The following is an 8,197-nucleotide window of genomic DNA, read 5'->3' as shown; positions in this document are numbered from 1 at the left end:
GCTGTGTAAGGCTCTTTCACTGTGAAAAGGTCCTGCAGAGCCCTGAGGGTAAGGGTAGGTACTTAAATTGACCGGGTTTCTCCCTGGGCCCCGTGGGTAAAGGTAGGTGCCTGTAAAGGATCCATGCTCGCTCCCTTGCTGCTCTGGGTTTCTTACCCCACAAACCACATGCAGCTGCAGCTTTGTGCTCCTGCTGCTACTCTTCATTTATAGGCTTGTCTTCCCACCACCAAGTATTTACAGGTACAATCTCTGGCCTGGAGCCCTCAGTCTCAGCCACCAGATCAGGGCAGCTCCCCTCCATCTGAGGTTTCCTCCTTTCAGGTTGGCCCCCTCACCCCTTCCGGCTACTGCTCTTACTACCACCTTTCAGTGAGCCTCTGGTCAGTCCCCTGAGCCTCCTTCCTGCCAGGGCCTGTCTAAGGAGCCTATCAGCTGCTCCTTGTTAGCCCAGTCCCTGCAGACTCACTCAGCTGGCTCCATTCCCCCTTTAATTAGTGATCCGGGGGCTGGCTTAACCCTCAGGGCTCAGCCCAGTTGTCACAGGGTCTTACACCCCAAGTCCTCAGTAGGGAAAGGGTGGGGGGTACTTAAATTAACTGGATCATATCTTCAGCCTTCAGTAAGGTATAGGCGGGGAGCCCTAGATTTTTGCAGATAACATAGCTACACTTAGTTATGATTTGCTTTCACCTTCTAAAGTAGCACAAAAATAGCAGACTACAGTGTGAAGTATGTGTGTATTTTGAAAAAACAAAACAAAACACTTAGACTTTGGAATGAAGCACAGGGATATAAAAGCCCAACTCATACATTTATGCTTATTTAAGTCCTAATCCTGCAAGCTTTATCCAAACAGTAGTTTTTACCCACATAGTCCAATGGGATTCTATGGGCCTACATGTGTAAATGCTACTCAGTGTAAGGGTTGCACCAAGAAGGTTCTAGTAGGAATTTTTATGGAAGGGTCCTGTAGTTCTCCCCTTTGACTCACTTTTCCCTATGATCTGTTAAATGTAGGCAGACAGGGCTGTAGAATATTGTAGAAGAAGGAAAACAGAAATGAGAGTTACAGACAGATTACAACAGTTGAGTTTGGATGGAGGGAGAAGTTAAATGTTACTATTTAAAAAGACCGGATTACAAAAAAATAGAAGAGCAGAAAATATTTATAGAGCTGAGAGAGCTTGTAGAACTAAACATTAGTCATAGAATTTTTCAATTTGCCTGACAATGGAAAGAGAATAAGACACGAATAATGTTAAGAAAAGCACGTCTCTGGAGGCATAGTACAAGGCTGTTTCTTTTTACAGTTTGTTCAGCAGCTAGGCAGAATGGACTCTATTTTGGTTTAAGTGCTTGAACAAACCATATATGAAAAATACAATAAGTTTGTGGGCATTCAAGGCTGAATGACCATAATGCAATCAGATTTGATAAGCTGGCAATGGCATACTCAAAGGTAAGTTGCACAAAGATATTGGATTTTAAAAAAGACAGACTTTGAGGGAATGCGAAGTAAGATGCAGAAAAAAGAAAGCTTAATTGGAATTGATTGTCCAGAAAATTTACTGAGCAAAAGTGAGAGGTGAGAAAAGAATGCTTAAGCCCTGACTTGTAGTGGAGATGGGCAGCCACAGTGAGCCACTGATTCAAAGCTGCCCAACCCTAGTGCAAATTAGGGCTGCACGGTAGTAACCCTAATTTATGCCATTTGGTGTAAGGTCCCTGGAAAATCGGACGAGCCATGCCTTCTCCCCTCCCTGTATTGCCCAGCCCCGGCACATCCCCAGAATGTCTCCTCCTTTCCCTTATGCTGAGGGAAAGAGAGAGGAGTGGGCATATGAGGTGCCACTGCCAGCCTTATGGCGTCAGAGTGTTCCCCTGCACAGGAGGAATTGTCACCGGCCATTTCCAGATGCTTTAAGGCCACTTTACACAGCTTAAATTAATGGAGCCCCACGGTTTATGGCAGCTGAGGTTTTTGCCTTGGATTTGGAATCTTTCAATTCTAGGCCCACAATCCAAATGTGGCCCAGGCTGATACTGACTGACTGAACAGTATCTAGATTTTCAATTTGACTTTGAAGATACTAGCTTTCCTATGTTTAAATCAGGAACTGTAACTTGGTTTGTTTGGTCTTACTAAAAGAAGGAAGGATTCTCAAGTTGGTTGATAATGCCATTTCTTACCCTGTGAAGGTTTCTGCTTTATCCTCTCAAAGACATGTCGCCCGGCAAGATTTTCAGATTTATGCTTTTAGGATTCTTGAATAAAATTACTTACTCCTTACTGTCACTTCATTTGCCAGTGTCGTACCATTAGAAATCCAATGAAGTCAGTGGCATTAAGTCTTGTCTATACTGCACCACAGTGAGGACTATAGGGTGTAAACTGCAGAACTCACCAAAATGTTGCAACCTATCTGCCCTGTATGGATGCTGCTGGTGCAAACTGAAAGGTACTTAGTTGGCATTAAGGTAGTCCTTTTTCAAACAGAACTGCATTAAGTGAGGTAGGTCCCTCTTTAGTTCATGCCAGCAACATCCACACATGGCAGTTAGATTGCACCACTTTGGTGCCCTCTACAACTCTCAGCCCCATGTGGCGGTGCAACGTGGACATAGCCTTGCTCCTGTTTTACACTATTGTGGATGATAGGAGAATCTGGTCCAAAAGTCTACCGCGGTGCAATCCATGTTCTGTTATTTAAAAAGGCAATGGCTGTAGACTGCTGGAGTTCTCTGGATGATGAATCTGGCCAAATGGAGTCTCCTTGGCTATTTTGTTTTCATTAGAAAACGTTTGCCATTTTTTTTTCTAGCTAGGTTGTTGTTTTTGTTTTAATCAAAGATTTGTATGGACTTTTGGACCAGCTTTTCAGAGAGATTTAGATGCCCGAAGATACAGATAGGTGACTAGTGGGATTTTCAAAAGTACTTAGGTACCTAGTTCCCTAAATCAGTGGGAATTAGGCATGTAGGAGCCTATTGAGAATTTCAAAGCATTTATCTGCATGCATCGTTAAGCCTCAATACCTTTGCAAATCTGGCCCTTTTTTTACCAGACACCTGTCACATCTCAATTCTTCTGTCTTGATCTGAGAAAGTAGTTTGAGAATCCTGGTTTCTATCTGCCATCTTTTTAAATAACTTTTTTCATATTCAGGAAAGGATTTGCTGGAGTATGGACCCTCAAGTATTTTGGTGTGTTTTATAGCCACTCCAAGTTTTTGTCTGCATGCAGTGTGGAAAGGATGAAAGACTAATTCTGAATGAGAGGAAGGAAGACCCTATGTTATAGGGGGACAAAGGTTAGTGAATTTTTGACTCTGGGATGGTTGAAAGATGGCACTGAAAACTGACTGCAGAATTTCACAATCCAATCCAAACTTTTGGACTCAGCAATTTTCACAAGAAATCTCTCTTTTTAATAGAAGTAACACTTTGGGGCAGGGATTGTGATTCCTTTTGTCTTTGTAAACTATAGCATCTAGCTCGTTGTTGGGATTGCTGTAAAACCAATAAATAATACTTATCTATAATTACCTTTTTTCCATTTTCCATTTTGGCTTCTTTCTATTTGGTCTGTAAAAGCTGAAGTTTTCAGTTGTGTAGCCTTGATTTACAGATGCATGGAAATTTCATGTCCAAGTACAAGAAGCAGAAAAGGATTTATTGTTTTTTAAAAAAAATAAACAACCTCCCGCCCCCCCCCCCCAACAACCAAACAAAGCCTGATAAGCAAATAGTCCATGACTGCTTATATTATGATATTCTGGAATGTAGATCAAAATATCTCAAGAATTTAATAACTCTTGAACTACAATAGACTCCTGCTTCAATTTACAAATGTATATATCACCACTGTATGCAGTGTTGTTGTAGCCATGTCAGTCCCCAGATGTTAGAGAGACAAGGTGGGTGAGGGAATATCTTTTATTGGGACCAACTTCTGTTGGTGAGAGAGACAAGCTTTCGAGTTGCTCCAATAAAAGATAATCCTTCACCCGCCTTGTCTTTCTACTTCACGTCTGGCATTTTGTTAACGTAACTTCAAGCCCTTATTACCAGATTACTTGCCATAAATTCATAGGGTCAAACTGGCCAGATGTAGATAAACATACTGTCGTATTTAAATAGAAAATTTGACCACATTGAAAAGATCCTGTAAAAACTAATTCTTGGATGCTTGTTGTGCAGTGACTTGTACCAGTGCAAGCTGAATGCTAAGTGAGTGTAAACTGTTACCATTGTGACTCAGTAGCATTTTATACTCACTTTTTACTGGTGTCTTTCACTGTAGAAAGAGCAGAACTATGGCAAATCAGGCCTATCAGGTTCATTTGCAGTATCTTCTGTACAAATATGCCTTTATTATCAATACCACAGTGACTTCTTCTGACTGGGCTGAAACTATTATTCTAGGACAGGGTGATTCTGAGTTGCAGGTGCAAAGTGAACACTGCAGCTCCATGGGTAATTCTGGTGTAACTTACTGACCCGATCCTGATTTGATACTAGAAGTACACCCCAGTGCAGACAGGAACTGTTTGGAGTAATGGGAATAGCCAACGGGTTTAGGATTTGCATCCACACTGCCGTTCCTCTCTGTCCCATTCTTGTCTCTGCAGCAGTTGTTCTTGGGCTACTGTAATTCCTGTCACTGCCTCTAGGCAATTTGGGGAGCAGCACAAGGGTAAAAATGCTCTCCATTTGGTGTTTGTGAAGATGAGCACAGTCAGTTCCTAAAGCAAATGTAGAATAAATCTGCAAAGGGAAAAAGCCTCTCTGAGAAAGCTGTCATTATGCCACAGCTATGGTGAATAATAAAATAAAATAATAAAATCCCAAACTAAAATCTCTGACGTGGTACAATGCTTGAGTGTTAGCCTGCACAGTGACCCTTCATCACTCCTGACGAGCACTGGCTGAATGGCGAGGGGCCCAACCCCAGCCAATAATCTTCATGGCAACTTTGCCACTTTTTCCTTCTCTTCCCTGCCCAGTTCCTCTGTGGCTTTCACATGCAGCCCATGTAGACGTGTTGTGTGAGGCAAATACTTCATATTACGGAAAGGCAAATGTGGCAATTTGCATGGTCGATATGCCCGGCAATAATCTTATACAAGAGAGGCAGTAGCAGGAGGTCCCTGTCTCAGCAGAGAGACAGACGTGGAGTATGGCACTCTTCTGTTTATTGAGCTGTAGTCTGGGGTCACCAGCTTTACGCTTCAGACTGGAGAAGCCTTGTGCAGTTAAGCAGATAAGAAACAAAGGGGAAGGAAAGAAGAAACAGCCCCTGAAAGTGTAATTACTCTGTGAATAGAGTCTGGAAAATGGCACAGGGGATTTCCATGTTTCATGGAGTCAGTGGGACACAATATAAGTAAAAGTTACAAAAACTGTCATCCCTGCAAACTCAATCTAGGGGGAGCTAGCATAAATAACACTTCCCTCCTCCCCGTTTTATTGTAGGAGTAAGGGAGGTAAAGACCACTCTTGCGCCCTCCCAACTGGAGAGCCGAGTCCCATTGGATTAGTGGCGGTGGGGTGAGATAGGAGCAAAGCTCAGCCGGTGGCGGGAGTGTGTCTTTGTAGTAATATGTACTTCCCCCGCACTCCTCAAGGCACTGCCAATAGCTCTGGCGGTGAACAATGGTAAACAGCCTGTCTTCATCACACCCAGTGTGGGCACTGGCTCAAAGCCACAATTGAGCGCAAATTCTTATTGTTTAAATTAGAGGCAGCCTCTTTCCCGTTCGTTACAACAGGACTGCTTTATTCAATGGATTTAATACTTATTTTGCAGTTAACTAGTACACTGCATAATCTTAGCCACTCCCATGTGCATCTGCAGGGGCCGTATGTTACCATTTGGAAGTTTCACCTCAGGCTAAGTGACCTTTCAACAGTGACTCGCTACTTACTTCTCCGACTGACGTAACCCTACACAGTAACTACCATGCTATAATATGTCTGCCATATCTGCCCCCCTGTGGCTTTTTCTCTTAAGTCAAAGCATGTAGCTGAAGAGTGAAACAACATTTACAAGGAGCGAAGGGTGATTATCCAAAAGTCCACCCACAGGTAGCACAGTGGCCAGAAGCAGTAATGCTAATAAAAGGTCTACAAAGAGGCTGATCAGACATCCATGGAAACAAGGGCAGCTGAGAGAAAAAAATATCCACAGATGGCCCTTACTGCTTCCAAGCGTATCCAATGCCTACAGTTGTCTGTTGGTTCCAGTTGGGGATGGTTTATGCAAAACAGCTCCAACCCAATATGGACAGCAATGGAGGAGATAAAGCTAAGCTGGTTGTGAAATTTCAGTTACTGCACAGGCCAGTTTAATTAGCAAATGTTGTTTACAATGCACAACACTTAAATATGAGATTTCTTTCCTCTCCATTTCCCTCTCTCTCCATCTTTATCTTGTGGATGATCCTCTTTCTATCAGCTGGAAGAAAGTGGGGTGAATCACCATGTCACATCAGAGCAGAAAAATAATTTTGTGAGTGGCCACTTTATCACATTTTGCAATCCTTAGCTGAAAAAGTTGCAAAATACTATTATTTATTTTACTATAGTGCCAAGAGGCCTTAACCAAAATATGGATCCTGTTGTGCTAGGTCTTGTACAAACTCCTAATCAGGGACAGTCCCTGATCTGAAGAGTTTATAATCCAAATACCCACAACAGTTGAAATGTGGGATGGAAAGAGAGGCAAAGTGACGTGCCAAAGTTATGTAGCAGGTCGGTGACAGAACCTAGTTCTCCCAACCCATATGCCTTATAAACTATAGCATACTGATCAGTTACAGGGGCACAAGGCGGAGCAAGGAGGGGCAGAGAAAGATTGTTGGGGGCACAGAACTCCTCAGGTTCTGTTGGGGTTGGGAGAGAGAACTTGGGCTGGGGCTGGGATTGGGGCCAGGGGTGGGTGGGTGGAGGGGATATACAGAACATGGTCGTCCAAAAGCGGTCAAATTTAAACTTCTGTGCATGCCCCTGGTCAGTTATGTGGTATCATATGTAACTGCAAGAGTTTTATGAATAGGATGTGAAACTTGGGGGTAGGTCCTCACACCCAGCTCCCTCTCCTCTCCTCGGTTCCCTGCCCTCATTCTCAGGCTCCTTTAAACTTGCCCGCTCCCTGTTGGACTCTCTACCATGAAAGTTGAGTTTTAGTCGCCCTGTTTGCCTCTGGGCATTGCTGAGAAGCACAGCCTGACTGCAGAGAGCAGCCGTAGTTATATTCTGCGCTTATACTAAACTTTCTTCCTATCAGTAGTTTAACACTCTTTCTGTGTTTGTTTGAAGTAGTAGCTGAGGACACGTTTACAAGGTAAGAAAACTAAAATAATCTCCAAACTGAGCAGACTATTGCAAAATAGAAGATTAATTTTAATACAATGCAATACAGGGTTACTTTTCCACATAAAAGAATCAATTAGAAGAAATATTATAAAAATAACCAAATATTCATGAGTTAAGTTATTTAAGCAAAGCATTTTACTTTGATGGTAACAAGTAGCTTAATTATATTTTTTTAAAGTCCCCTCCCTCCATTTTCAGGTATGAGATTCTACAGAATGATGAAGAAAAGTCCACTAGGAAGCTTAAATGAAAAGAATCAATGTACTTAATATCATTGTGTATCAGCAATGCTAATCAGGTGAGCTTGCACTGCCACTGGCCATAGTGAGGATGGCAGAAAGATGAAGGGAATAGATAACAAGTATTTAAATATAACAAGACTCTGTGCCACATTTCATAGATTTGTATAAAGAATGTTAAAATAAAGGTATGAGGCTAATAGTAAAAGGTTTGTCATCAACCAATGATTTTGGTTGATTAACGATTTTCATCTCATGACCAGTTTAAGCTCACTGATGTGCAGTCAGTGCCACAAGGCACATGCAATTGGACAATGGTATACCAGGACCATGTGACTAAATTTTGTATTCCGAAACCACTGTTACCTAAACATGCAGCAGATGTTGCCTCCCTGTTGGCAGATATTTTTTTCTGTTATTAACTGTTGAATATGTTCATTAAAGTGACAATGAGGCTGAGTTAATTGCTGCTATTATCACATAGTCAAGACAATGGGGGAAGAATTAGTGATTGTCCATACTAGGTCTTGACATTCCTGAAGTTAAGGATCTGTAGAAGGTGCAAATGGAGATACAAA

At 42.3% G+C, this 8,197-nt stretch overlaps 1 long non-coding RNA gene across 1 annotated transcript; it reads left to right on the top strand.

Annotated features, from left to right (window-relative positions):
* Positions 1 to 282: 282 nt before the first annotated feature.
* Positions 283 to 7,856, top strand: LOC137166897 (uncharacterized). The gene is made up of 3 exons (XR_010923863.1): positions 283 to 324; positions 3,170 to 3,314; positions 7,579 to 7,856. It is a non-coding gene; the product is annotated as an uncharacterized lncRNA (long non-coding RNA).
* Positions 7,857 to 8,197: the final 341 nt, after the last annotated feature.

Source organism: Emydura macquarii, unplaced genomic scaffold (assembly GCF_026122565.2).
Source record: "Emydura macquarii macquarii isolate MOO-44397 ecotype Brisbane River unplaced genomic scaffold, CSIRO-AGI_Emac_v2 contig_2897, whole genome shotgun sequence".
Taxonomy (NCBI): Eukaryota; Metazoa; Chordata; order Testudines; family Chelidae; genus Emydura; species Emydura macquarii.
Note: the sequence above shows the minus strand (reverse complement) of the source record. Positions and strands in the feature narration are given on the sequence as shown.